The sequence below is a fragment of the Taeniopygia guttata genome, chromosome 2 (assembly GCF_048771995.1).
Source record: "Taeniopygia guttata chromosome 2, bTaeGut7.mat, whole genome shotgun sequence".
In the NCBI taxonomy this organism is placed as follows: domain Eukaryota; kingdom Metazoa; phylum Chordata; class Aves; order Passeriformes; family Estrildidae; genus Taeniopygia; species Taeniopygia guttata.
Genome location: NC_133026.1, coordinates 63,680,182 through 63,692,670, shown reverse-complemented (window position 1 = coordinate 63,692,670; position 12,489 = coordinate 63,680,182). Strand labels below are relative to the sequence as shown.

Genomic DNA, 12,489 nt, shown 5'->3' with positions numbered 1-12,489 from the left:
TTACATTGGTTTTGTTCAGTGTTTTTTTGGGAATATACAATCTAGCAGTATACCCAGCTGGATAAACCTAGACTTAATTTTTTTCCTCCTGTCTTCCTGGTTACTCTAGTGAAAATGTGCATTTGTTATTTGCACTAGATCTTTTAAAGCTGTGCTTTATGCAGAAATTAGTGGCTGGTGCAGATGACAGGGAAGCAGTCAGGGAAGGAAGGAGAGTTCCTTCATCTCCAGTAAAATTCTCTGATTCAGTTTTAAGATCCAGGGCTGGAAAAGAATTTCAAACTGCAGTTGCCAGAAAGGTCTTTTTCTGGACAGAGCAACCACTGGAAAAATGCTGCAAGCTGAATTCAACCCTAAAGCAAACGTCTGCAATAGTCTTCTCTGAGCTCAAGACAAGGAGAAATTGGCTCTGTAGCATAACAGAGTTAAGTAAAAGATCACTTTGGCCATCTCAGTTTCTTGCTCTGAAGGCTGCAAGTATCATTTGCTCTGCCACTGAGTAAAGATGAACAGGGGAAAACTTATGTTTTTAGTAAACAGGAAAGCACCTAAAAACGTAATTATGAAATAATGTTAAATGGTAGGGTTATTCTTCAGGCAAAATCCTGGCCTCAATGAAGGTAATAAAAGTAATCCCACAAATTAAAGAGGCAGCCAAGATTTCAACCATGATGTATTAAATTTAAAAGCCAATTCAGTGCAATCCTAGAGACCTTGCTTTAAATAATGAGGCTCAAGCTTGCTTTATATTTTTGGAAGCTATCATAATGGTAAATTTTATGTCGAGGGCTAGAGTGAGAATCCAGGCAACTGTCCTTAGGCATGGAACATATATGAGTCACATAATGAGATCTGAATTACAGATCTGATTTGTATGGACTTGGGTTGTACCATTTTGTTGACCAGATAGTCAACAAAAGCAAGAGCAATTGAAAAGGGAATTGTAGGGAGAGACAATGTCTAGGATTACTGTAATACATTTAAACTAAAATCACATTTTAAAACAAGTTCTTGCCACAAAAGTCTATAAAGATAGTGAAAATTGTATATAGCAATATATTACAAAACACAAAGTATTTCAGATCAGGACCTTGAGAATGTAACTTCCAGATTTTTTTAAATTTTTTTTTTTTTTTTTTTTAGGAAACACATCATCATGGTCCTTCACTTAAAATGTTAGGCTGATGCTCAATAGCAATGAATAAAGCAAATGAAAAGATAGGATAAATGCTTCAAAGAGAGACCTACTGGGGATCGTTCAATGAACAAACGAAATCAGGATCAGGACCTCTCCTGAGATAAAAATCACTGAAAGTTGCAAAAATACATGGGAGAAAGCAAATGTGCTTGGCCTGCTTTTATTTTTCTCTGCATGCCTGCTTGTCCACACTACTGGGAGCAAGTTGCTGGTTAAATGGAACATTGATCTGGACTAGAATGGTTTTCCTGGAAAATGGGCTTTTCTTTAGCACCCTTCCCTCTGCCTGCCCCATACTGTTGAAGCAGTGCTGCTATTGCTTGTGGCTTTTGAGGTCTGATTCTAAGCAGTTCTCTTGGCATATGGCAGCTTCTCTGCAGATATCTGAGTGTCTTTGCTTTGCCTTGTAGAGATTTTAGTCTAAGAACAAGTAGACAGCCTGGGAACATGAAACAATACTGGACTTGTGGGATACAAGTCTTCTTGCTTCACTGGAACTAGGATGCCTGGAGTAGATCTAGCAGAAACCAAATACAACTTTGTAGCTGAGCTTAGGAACTCTGATATACACAGGCACTGTTTCCCCGTCTGGTGCATAGACTCTCTCTTGCTCTTTTAAGACAGCTTTTTCATCCTTGTTTTTTGGCAGTGCTCCTGACACTGACTCAAAATGACAAGTCACAAGATTTTTTTTTGTGAGTGTGAGGTTGGAATGTGTGTCTTAAGCAGGTTTTGGGTAGCCAGTGTTCTGAGGGGAAACAGCCATGATATAGCTAACATTTTAGAAAGCCATGCTGTCACTTCCACTTTGTCCCACCATGTTGTTCTTTCTCAGTGGGAAGGGAATTTTACTTGGAGTGGAATTTTACTTCAGGTTTTACAGTGTGTACTGCAGACACTGTTTCGCCATTTCATTCCTTGTGTTATCCTTGTATCTCCTAGAAAGAGCTTTATTACCAACTCCATATGTTCTGAGAACTACTTTCCCTTCAAACAGCCAAAGCCTGTGGGATGAGAAACTACATCTAAAAGAAATGGTATCAGTTCTGGCAGAGGGAATTCTGTTTTGGCACATTGCTTATCTGGCCAACAAGTGTGTTTCTTTATATGCTTGACTGAAGGTTTTGACCATGGAGATAAACAGCCCAAAAATGTCTGCAAAGGAAGTTGAGGGGCAGTGGCTTCATATACCTGGAAGACTCTTGACCTTAATCAGATGTTTTTGACATATTAAAGAGTGAAAAAATTTCTTATTCCCTATCAAGAAGATTATTTTATCTGTAATGTAATTGGGAAGAGTAAAGAGATACAAGGCCCACTGGTAAGCAGATAATATTACATTAATGTCTGTAACTTCTTAGGTTGTCTAAAAAAAAGATTGCTGATATAGGAAATCGCCATCCCCCCACCTCCAAAAGCATGGTTTGTGCTCACACAGCATCCTTGCCCTTGAATTGTTTAATTGCTCTCTGGGTTCCCCGCAGAGGCTTAGCGAGTCATGGGGCTTGGTGGTCTAGAGGGGCCTCCTGCTTGCACTTGTACAGCTGCACCTACACTGTGACTTTTGCCAAGATAGTTACAGGTATGTTGTTTTTTCTAGCCTCCCAGAAAAATACCTGTGTTTCCAAAACTTTTTCAAATGTAGACCTGGGTAGTGCTTCACCTCAGCAGTGGGGTTTCCTCTTAAGAACATGTTTTATTTAAGGATTGTTTTTTCTCTATTGAGTAAGTCCAGTATCAGGTGAGTCCTAACAAAGTTTAAATTCTTTCTTTCAAGACAAAATATTTTTTTCTTTCCTTTGGCACCCTTGCATGCCTGTATCATACAATGAAATGTTGCCAGAGAGAAAACTACATATTAAAAGCTTTGCTGATTTATCTTCCTTTCTTTTGCATTTCAGTCTGAACAAAAGCTTTCTGCCTCGTATTTCTCAGCATGGATCTCCTTCTAGTCAAAGACAGTGAGTGAAAATTTCTCAGCAAACAGACAAGGCTTTCCAAAGGTGATACCTTTTCTCTCAATAAAAGTAAAATTTTCCTACTGTGCCTGTGATAGTATATTTAATATTGTAGTTCAAAAAGAACAGGACCCAGAAATGCAATACAAGCTAAAGTGCCACCCTTTCACTCCCTTTCCAGCTGTACCTGAGTTTTGTTTTCTGTGATTTTCAGTGCTGGGGATGTTTGAGGTGCTATGCCCTCAGCAGCGTGCCTGATGGGGCTCATGCACCTTGTAAGCCCGGCCAGGAGCACAGACCAGTGGAGCCTGAGGCCCCCAGGGCTTCTTCCTTCTGTAGGGCATGCATGAAAGTTTCTGGGATCCAGCAGCCCTTAGCTGCCAACCCAGCATTTGGGGTGGGAACTCAGCTACTCCAGTCAGCTCTTGTCTTTTCAAGTGCTCCAAGACCAAACCAAGGGGCTGAGAGGGTTGCAAAGTGATAAAATTTGATGCAAGCAGGGCTTGCAGATGGGGCTGATGTTCTGTGTTTTTTGTAACCACTATAATGCTGAGCTTTGCTGAGTCCTGGCATGCTCTCAGCACAAGCCTTTAGTGGAATATATAGCATAAGTCTACATGGTTTTATACAGGACAGGTTTTAATTTCACTTTATACCACTTTACTTTATACTACTTTTCACTTTATATTACTACTACTATATAGTAGCAGACTACTCTGGTACCTACTTTTAAAATTTTAACAGCTCATTTTAAAATTAAAGTTTTAAGGAAAAGGGAGTAGTCAGTAGTATGGAGAAAAGGAAAGAACTTTCTTCTCCTTCTAATTTATATTAAATGTTCAGAATTTATATTAAATGTTCAGAAAACTTAGTTTGCATGTTGTTACAACTTTTCAGGACTCCATCTGGAGTCTACAGCCTGTGTGACAGACTAAAGTTTCCTGGCTCATCTGCTGCCAAATGGAGAGGGTGTGTGCTTGCACCAACATACACACCTTAGGCTGTGCAGCTGTAATAGAGGTGTAAAGCCTTTCCCTCTCATTAAAAACTAGTCTTTCCTGGAGTAAACTGGTGGGCAGTCATGGAAAAATGGTGAAATTAGGCTGCTGTCATGAAGCAGCTATGTTCCTCGTGTTCAGAGGAGGGCCACAGAAATGATTAGAGGGTTAGAACACCTCTCCTGCTGACAGAGTTGGGATTCTTCAGCCTGGAGAAGAAAAAGTTCCAGGGACATCTTATTGCAGTCTTTCAATAGTTAAAGAGGGCTTACAAGAAATATGGGGGCAGTGTTTTTAATTATGTCTGTAGGAATAAGATGAAAGTTATTGCTTTGAAACTATAAGAGTAAATTTAGATTAAGTATAAGGAAGAAGTTTTTTATTATGAGGTTGGTTAAACACTAGAGCAGGTTGCCCTAAGAGCCTGGTCAAGGCCAGGTTAGATCTGGCTCTGAGCAACCTGATCCTGCTGAAAATGTACCTGCCTATTGCAAGGGGTTGGACTGGATGACTTTAAACTTGCCCCAAACCATTCTGTGATCCTAGAGCAAGAAGGTGAGTTTTATATACTATCCCTCTGCCAGTTGTTTGCATGCAAGGAGAAAATGTAGGATAAGTTTGTTCTGGTGCTGTCTGGAGAGGACAGCCATGCTTGTGATGTGCCTAAGGTGACACATGTCCATGAAAATTGAGATTGACTGAGAGTTTGGGATGTTATTCTTGGACTAGTGTTGTCATGTTTGTCAACTTGTCCTCAGTGTGCAGCTTTTCATAAGGGAATGGGAAGGAGGAAAGCAGACTTAGTAACACAGAGCAGAGACAATGACACATGCATACATTTATCTGGGGTTTACATCGCAAGTTCGTGATGCAAATATATATGGTCTAAGGCTGAAAATGAATTCTGGCCTTGGAGTCATGTGGGCTCCAAAATCATAGTCAGGATAAAAGTGGCAAAAACATCTTTGGTGCAAAGGAAAAAATATTCATTTATTTCTGCCTCTCCTCTCCTCAGTTCCACCAACCAGTCTCAGTAGCTGTGCAGAATTATTGCTGCAGAGTTAGGTTTTGAGGTGGGTGGGAATTTTCTAGTAGATACTGTTCTCCTTAGAAAATACCACTTCACTGAATTCCAAGCTTCTTATGAAAGAGCTGTTACAATATTGTGGAAATGTGCCTTATCAGAAGAGGAATTTTCTCAGCACCAGGACCAAGCACTGCAATTAGAAGAAAACTCCACTTCCAGAATAGCCTGTATAGGTTAATGGACTTTTTTGCTTCTTCAGAGCTGGAACTCAAAACGTGGGGACTTCTCCTGGGCTAAGAGCTCTGACCTGCCTTGGAGGTGACATTTTGTTCAGATGAAGCTCAAAATGGGAGAAGCTTTGAAACCTCAACTTCAGAAGAGTGAGAAAAGGTGTTTCACACTGCTATATTCTCCCTTCAGTGAACTGCCTCTCAGTGCATGGCTTTGGTGAGGCACCTTCAATTAGGTATGGAAGCAGCTTTGGTTTAGCATGAACTTGGCAGGTGTCAATATGTCAGAAGTCAGTCTCTCGTGTGTTACCTCATGACAGTGCCCCGTGAGTGGGTCTTCAGCCAGGCAATATGTTTAAATTGGTGTTGAATCAGGATCACAGTGGATCAATGGCCTCTGTCAAAACCCAGTGGCCCTCCTGGGACAGTCTGAATTTGTTTGCCAACACTGAGGTGCTGGAGTGTAGTTTTGGATCAATGCAGATCAGTGCATGTTAGGCAGTAAGGAACAGCACACCAGGACAGTTGTATTGAATCATGTGGTATCTGTCCATTTTTGCAACTCTAGTGGAAATGTTTCTCCATTCCTGGTGGAAGTGTTTCTCCATCTTGGCTAATGCAGTTTCCTCTGTCTTCATGGGGAAGTGACTCTGTAGAATAAGCTCAGTTTTCTGCCTAGGAAATGCTCAGCAATGTCCAGACACTCCTTTCATAATATGCCCTGGGACCTTGTGACAGAGCAGACTTGGCCAAGGACTAGTTAATGTTTGATCTAAGGAGCAGAGTTCCTGGCTCTACAGACAAATTCCGTTTGCAGGTGACTCAACAGGGCAGGAAGTGATATCTACGGGTATCAAGTATCTACAGCCAATTCACACAGTGCAGTGGTATGGAATTTTGTAGTCACACAAGAATTATGTTGAGGAACTTGGCAACTCAGCAGGGTTTTGGATTGAACAGTTATCTGCAAGCAGGGATAAATATTCAAAATAGTTGTCCTTGTATTTCTGGATCACCTGGCACTGATAGTCTTCCTTCCGTAACATGATCCAATTGATTTCCACAGAGGTTGATGTAAAATCTTTAAAAATGTGCTGGGAGATACGTAGAGAAGTGCCAGTTCAGAGAGAGAACTGTAAAAAGGAGAGCAATTGAAAGTGGAATTCTCTTACCAGCAACAGACATTGTGAACAAGCAGCTCAGCCCTTCCAAGCAAGAAAGCAAGGCTTAAATTAGGCAATAATTTGGGATTTCACTGACATCCTATGTTATTTGTTCCCTTCTGGTATCTGAGTGTTCCCTAACCTGTGTTTCTCCTCTCCTTTCTGACTGATGGGTGAGGATGTTGGATTTGTTTGGAAGCACTCTAAAAAAGGAGGCAGAAGAACTACAGCTGAAGAAAGACTAAGTTTAAACTGAATTCTCATGGATTTAAGGAGTGAATTTCAGACTGGTCAGCCTACTGCCAGAAAGTTGTGAGTCTGATGCAAATGAATTTCATAGCTTCTGCTGACACTCTCCCAGCTACATTCTTCCAGAAATGTGCTAAGGGAGTTTGCACAGCAAAACTCAGCAAAGCTATTCCTGAGTTTATCCTGCTGTTCTCCAACTGTAGAAACACAGGTTTTCTGAGTGTCTCCTAGCCATCAACACAATGCTAAGAAGGAAGTTGCTTTCTCAGTGACTTGTGCTGTTTCAAATGCTGCTTCAATGAAGACATCACTCCCTCCACATTGAGCATTTTTGTAACTCTGCACGGGGAGCTTGGATGCTGCCACTGCATCTAAGGTGGAAAGAAAGGAGTGGGGGAGTGGGAGAGAGTGGAGGAGAAGGACATGCTACATCCATCCCTTCCTTGGGCCCTCAGGAAGCAGAGACGATACAGGGGTGGCTTCAGCTGAGGTGCAGGGTTCAGACTTGCTGAAGTCTGAGTTCTCTGTCTCCCAAGAGTGCAGCAAGCTATTCTCCATCCTGCTACCTCAGCCAGGCACTCCATCGGGCACAGGTTGGTGTGGATTGCATCTGATGTGAGGGTGGGATAGAACCGAGTGCAATCTGTGATGGGAATTTGCCAACAAGGCAGCAATTATAGATATGGGATTATATGTGTTACGGACCATTGCCACTTCTGGAATTCTTCTAGAGAGAATGACAGGAGCCATTTTAGGATGAGGCTGCGACTCCCTGCTCTGTATCAGGAATCTTTCTGTAGCTGTACAAGAATATTAAGAAGTCCAGAAGCAGACAGCTGTAATCTGTGCATTACTCTTGGTTCCTGCTGAGACAAAACAGAGAGAAAAGCAGCTTCTCTCAGTGATGCCAAGTAGTAGGACAGAGGCAATGGACAGAAACTGATATACAGGAAGTTTCATCTGAACATGAGTAAGAACTTTACTTTTTGAGTGACTTGGGATTAGAATAGATTGCCCAGAAAAGCTGAGGAGTCTCTTTCTCTACAGACACTCAAAAGCCATCTGAACAGAATCCTGATTAATCTGCTGTAGGGTGTCATGCTGGACCAGGCAGGTTGGACTAATGGCCTCCAGTGATGCCTTCCAGACTTAACCAATCTGTATCTGTGATATTTGGTCCAGGTCCTGGTCTGATATCCCATTACAATGCTGACACTGCTGTTGTGCCTCTTCAGAGAGCCAAACTTATTTTATTTAATGAGAGTTTCTTAGGGATGGGGCAAGTAATATATTAAGGTAGGCTGCTTCTTCTCAATGGATATTCAGAGATCATCATCTGGGAGAGTTTCCAGCTCATTCTAGCTTTTGTTTCTTTAATAGAAGTCAGTATGGATCAGAGCCATACAGTATTTCTAGTATGCAGATTGCCAGGTATCTAAAATTAATATATGGACCTTCTTGTCCCAAGAGATCAGTGAATCTATGGATAGCTTTCTTCAGAAAAGCTTATCTGCCTTTGCCTGATAGCTTTCCCTTCCAAATAGGAAAATACAGGCTTTCTGAATTAGCAAGGACACGACAGTTTGGACTAGCTAAGCCAGATTTGGATGCTGCTGAGATGATTTTTTTTTAGAGTTTCCTCTGGCAGAGAAAAGTTTCACTAGCATTCTTGGTCAAAGCCTGTCTGAATCTGTTTCCTTGCAGAAAACGTGCTCATCTTTCCTCCCACTTCTGTCACAGTCTCTTCCAGAGGATTATGGTGGTGGAAGGAGCAATTGCATTCGTTTTGAGGACTCAGTTTGCTGTGAGCACCCCAGCCCGCACTCCATGCTGTTTGGAAAGAATGACACAAGGAAATAGGATCTCAGAGCCTGGGGAGAAGCTTTGCAGACCACCTGGCTTTCAAATTCCTGGCACTACTCAAACTTGTCTCTGTAGGAAATCCATGTTCTAAGTCAAGCTCAGGTCACATGAGAAAATGAATTTGGCAGGAATATTATGATTCCCTACTGATCTGCCAACAAATCCACCCCAAGCATCTTGCTCCATGGCTCTACAAGAATAGAGCAGCACAACTGACAACCCAGTATAGAAAAGACGTACTTATAGAAGTGCCTGGATGTGGCTTGTGCAAGCTCTCCCATGAGCCAGTGCTGCTGCAAGCTGACTTCCCCTAGCACTACATTCTCCTTTTACAGAAAAATAGAAGGCAAGAGCTGAGGAAGAGCTTGAAAGCAAAGAAAATTAAGATGGCAGGAAAAAAGACATTCCTTTGTCGTAGTTCTATGTTCCTGCTGTCCTAGGAAGACCTCAGTTCTCCTGGGTGCTATTTAGCCACTCAAAAAGTGTACAAATGTAGGGACAATTCATACTTCTGTGCCCACCTGACCTCCTCTGACATCATTAGTAGCAACTGGTGAGATGCTGCTGTTGCATTTAAGTACTGTCTTGTGCATTGTTTTTCCCAAAATATCTCAGCTTCAGAGCAAGGTGCATGAAGAAAATGAAATTCAAAATGACTTTGGCACAATTATAGTGGAAATAAGCAGTTATTGAGCTTAATACAGATGCCATGATGGGAAATATAATCTCATTTCCTCTTCTTTTTTTGTCTTTTGTGATAGGTGCTCTATTATCAACTTTATATGGGATGTTCAAAAATTTTATTGCATTGAGCATATTTGGGAATTGGGAGGTCTCTTTATTACAGAAGGCAGAGGTTTTTGAGATGGGCTGTCAACAACTTGCAATGCTTTGACATCCCTTCAAGGTGACTGGATGGTGTGCTTTGTACAGAAGTGCCCCTGGGGGCAGTATAGCTGGAAACACTGGATTGTCTCTTCAGGCTGCAAATTTTTGAAAATTAGAGGCCTGAAATTAGATATGTAAATCAGTCCTTCTGTATGCATAAGCACAAACATAGCAATGAAAGGTCCTGATTTTCAGAGCTGTTGCCGTAAGGTCTAACTGTGGGCACTCAAGGCTGAAACTGTGAACTGAGGTGTTTGCTAGAGGAACTGAGTAACCACACTTTTGAATAATTTTCCTTTAGGTTTGTGAATGTGACTATGTATGTGTTTATGTTACTGTTGATTCCTGTATCTTATATAAATGTAAGGCATGCATATATTTACTTATAAAAACATGTATGTATAAGCAAATAAATACATATTATTTATATGCATTAATATTTAAGTTACCTTAGTTCTGCTAGGAGACCATTAGAAATATCTACTTATTTACTGAAGTGGAGAACAACCTAAAGAAAAATCTTTTAAAATCCAGGTATAAGAAAAGCAACTAATACTGATGGCATAGGTCTCTCCTCTGGCAGTCATGAAAATAGAACATGTATGGCTGCAGTCACTGCAGCACTGTGGGTGCAAGAGCATTTTTCTTTCTTTCTTTCAAGTTGTCTTATCCAGTGCTCTTCTCTACTTAGGGGGGGATAGGTAAAGGTGACAAGCAGGAGTCTGGGAGCAGAGTCTGTGAAATGGCTGAGGCCTGGATTCTAGAAGCTGAATCTGTTGTCTTTATGTGTGTTGGGGTGCAAAGCTGCTCTGGTTAGTTAGTGGGAAAGGCTTCTGCACCCACTTTGCACTGACCAAACATGTGAGCAGCAGGAGAAGGCAGCAAACAGGCTGAAGGAGCCAAGTTATTTCAAAGGCAGTCTCTGGCAAAAGGGCACCTGCCTGAGGCTGAACGAGGCATCCTCCTCCTTCCCTGTGCAGGTGGGGGGAAGTGGATGCCAGCAGTGCCCCAAAGGGAGTTGTACTCCAGGAACTGTTTTCAAGGTGAAAAACATTTACTTGCCAGTGCCCTCAAAAATTGAAGAGGCTAAGGGAGGGAATTAAGCCTTGTACCAGGCTCAGACAGGTTCTCTGGATGCCTGGTGGCCTGTTAAGGAGTCAGTTACACCATTAGTTAGAGCTGGGATACACACAGCTGACAGCAATGGAAAGCACAAGACAAAAAAGCCTTGCATGCTGGGGGGAAGGAAGCAGATCAAAAGTTTTTCCTTGACACTTTTTCTGGATGTGTCTTGCTGCCATTGGAGCTTTCTCTAACAATTTTGGAGTTGGATTTTGCCAGGAGGACCTGTGGACCCTCCCTGCTGGGAGGGTTGGAAGAGGAGACCGGAGGGATGGCCAGGTCCGCCTGGTGATATCCTGGGTGCTTCCACACATGTATTTCCCAGAGAGCCACCTGATGGTGCTGTTTGTTCAAGTTCCCAGCCGCCGAGGCCCCACCGAGCCTGCAAAGCTGTGTGCGGACCTGCATGTAGATCTGCCTTATCACAGTGCGTTTAATTAATAAATAAATGATAAAAAAAGGGCTGCATCGCCCACCTGGCTCTGGCAGTGGGAGCTCACCTCTCAGTGAGGCCCTGGGGCAACAACAGATGGGTTTTAAGATCAGTTTCAAGAAAGTACCTTGGAAAAGGTCTGGGTGTCTCTGTGTTTTGTAAAGGCTGACGATGGCTTGCTAGGTTTTCCTAATTTATTTTGCATTCTCCTCACAGTTTCTATTGTGGAGCTTTCCCGTACAAGGATTAACCATCACAAGCGGTGCAGTGCAGCTCTGGCAACCTCCCTGGAAAACACGCATCCTGAATAATGATGACTGCTGAAAGCAGGACAGAAAATCCACCCTTCTGCTGCTTAAATCAGCACTGGCTACCAGCGCCCCAGACAAAGAGCAGCGCTGGCTGGCACCCCCATGTCTACAGCCTTCCCCCCCTTGGAAACCTTGCTCGCTCTCTACAGGCAAGGCAAGAAATGCTATCTGTGGGGATACTCTTGCCCAGCATCACGTATCTATTGGGGGGTGGGCGTGGGGGGCAGGTTTCACTGTTCCTCTGGAGGGTATATGCTTGTGTTTTCCACTTTAGGGACCAAGACCTTCAGTTAAGGACTAGCAGTGCTTGAGGTGATGAACAATCGGGGCCAACACGTGGGGAGAACAAGCAGCTCAACCTCCTGCCTTGCCTGGTTCACTTTCTGCTTGTGATAGAGGGCAGGAAGCAATGTTTAGCCCAGGTTGCCCTACTCGCTCCTGCCACAGACAGCACCACCAGTGGGTCTTGCTGAAGCGAACAGGCTGGCTTCTCATTTGTTTCTCACTGTCAGGATGATGAGTCCAACTAGACTTCTTTCTGTTTGTGTTTGCTGCTTGTTTGTGCTGACAAAACACATGCATAGTTTGTAGTTCCCTCATTTCAGCTGGTTGCTGTTCCATTTTAATGCGAGGCACTTCGTTGGAGGTCATTTGCTCAGTATGTTGCTGGGCTATTTACAAATATGAACTGATGAATATTTCATCATTGTTCACCAGGAATTCTGTTGAAGTGTAGAGCTTCATGGCAGTGAGTCAGTATGTGATGCACTCAACCTGAAATCGTTTCTTTGCAGCATCTCTCATTAGGCATGCTAACTGCTGATGTTTAGAAGAGGGGGGAATACATATATGTATTAATACAATACTCTTTATCTCATCTTGATTCTACTTAAAAATCCATGTTAATCAGTATTGTCTGGGGAAGGGGTGCTTTTGATAAAATAGCAAGAGCAGCCATCTAGTCCCATTCATTGTAAGTGCAATACCCAGTCTTCCTTTCCTTCCCGCAGTGCCACACCTCCAGGAGGGAGGCTCTGCTGGAATCAGAG

General features: G+C 42.6%; 1 long non-coding RNA gene across 1 annotated transcript; it reads left to right on the top strand.

The window, feature by feature from the left end:
* The first annotated feature begins 3,095 nt into the window (after positions 1 to 3,095).
* LOC140682317 (uncharacterized) lies at positions 3,096 to 11,680 on the top strand. Its single transcript, XR_012053875.1, has 2 exons — positions 3,096 to 3,201; positions 11,346 to 11,680. It is a non-coding gene; the product is annotated as an uncharacterized lncRNA (long non-coding RNA).
* The last annotated feature ends 809 nt before the right edge of the window (positions 11,681 to 12,489 follow it).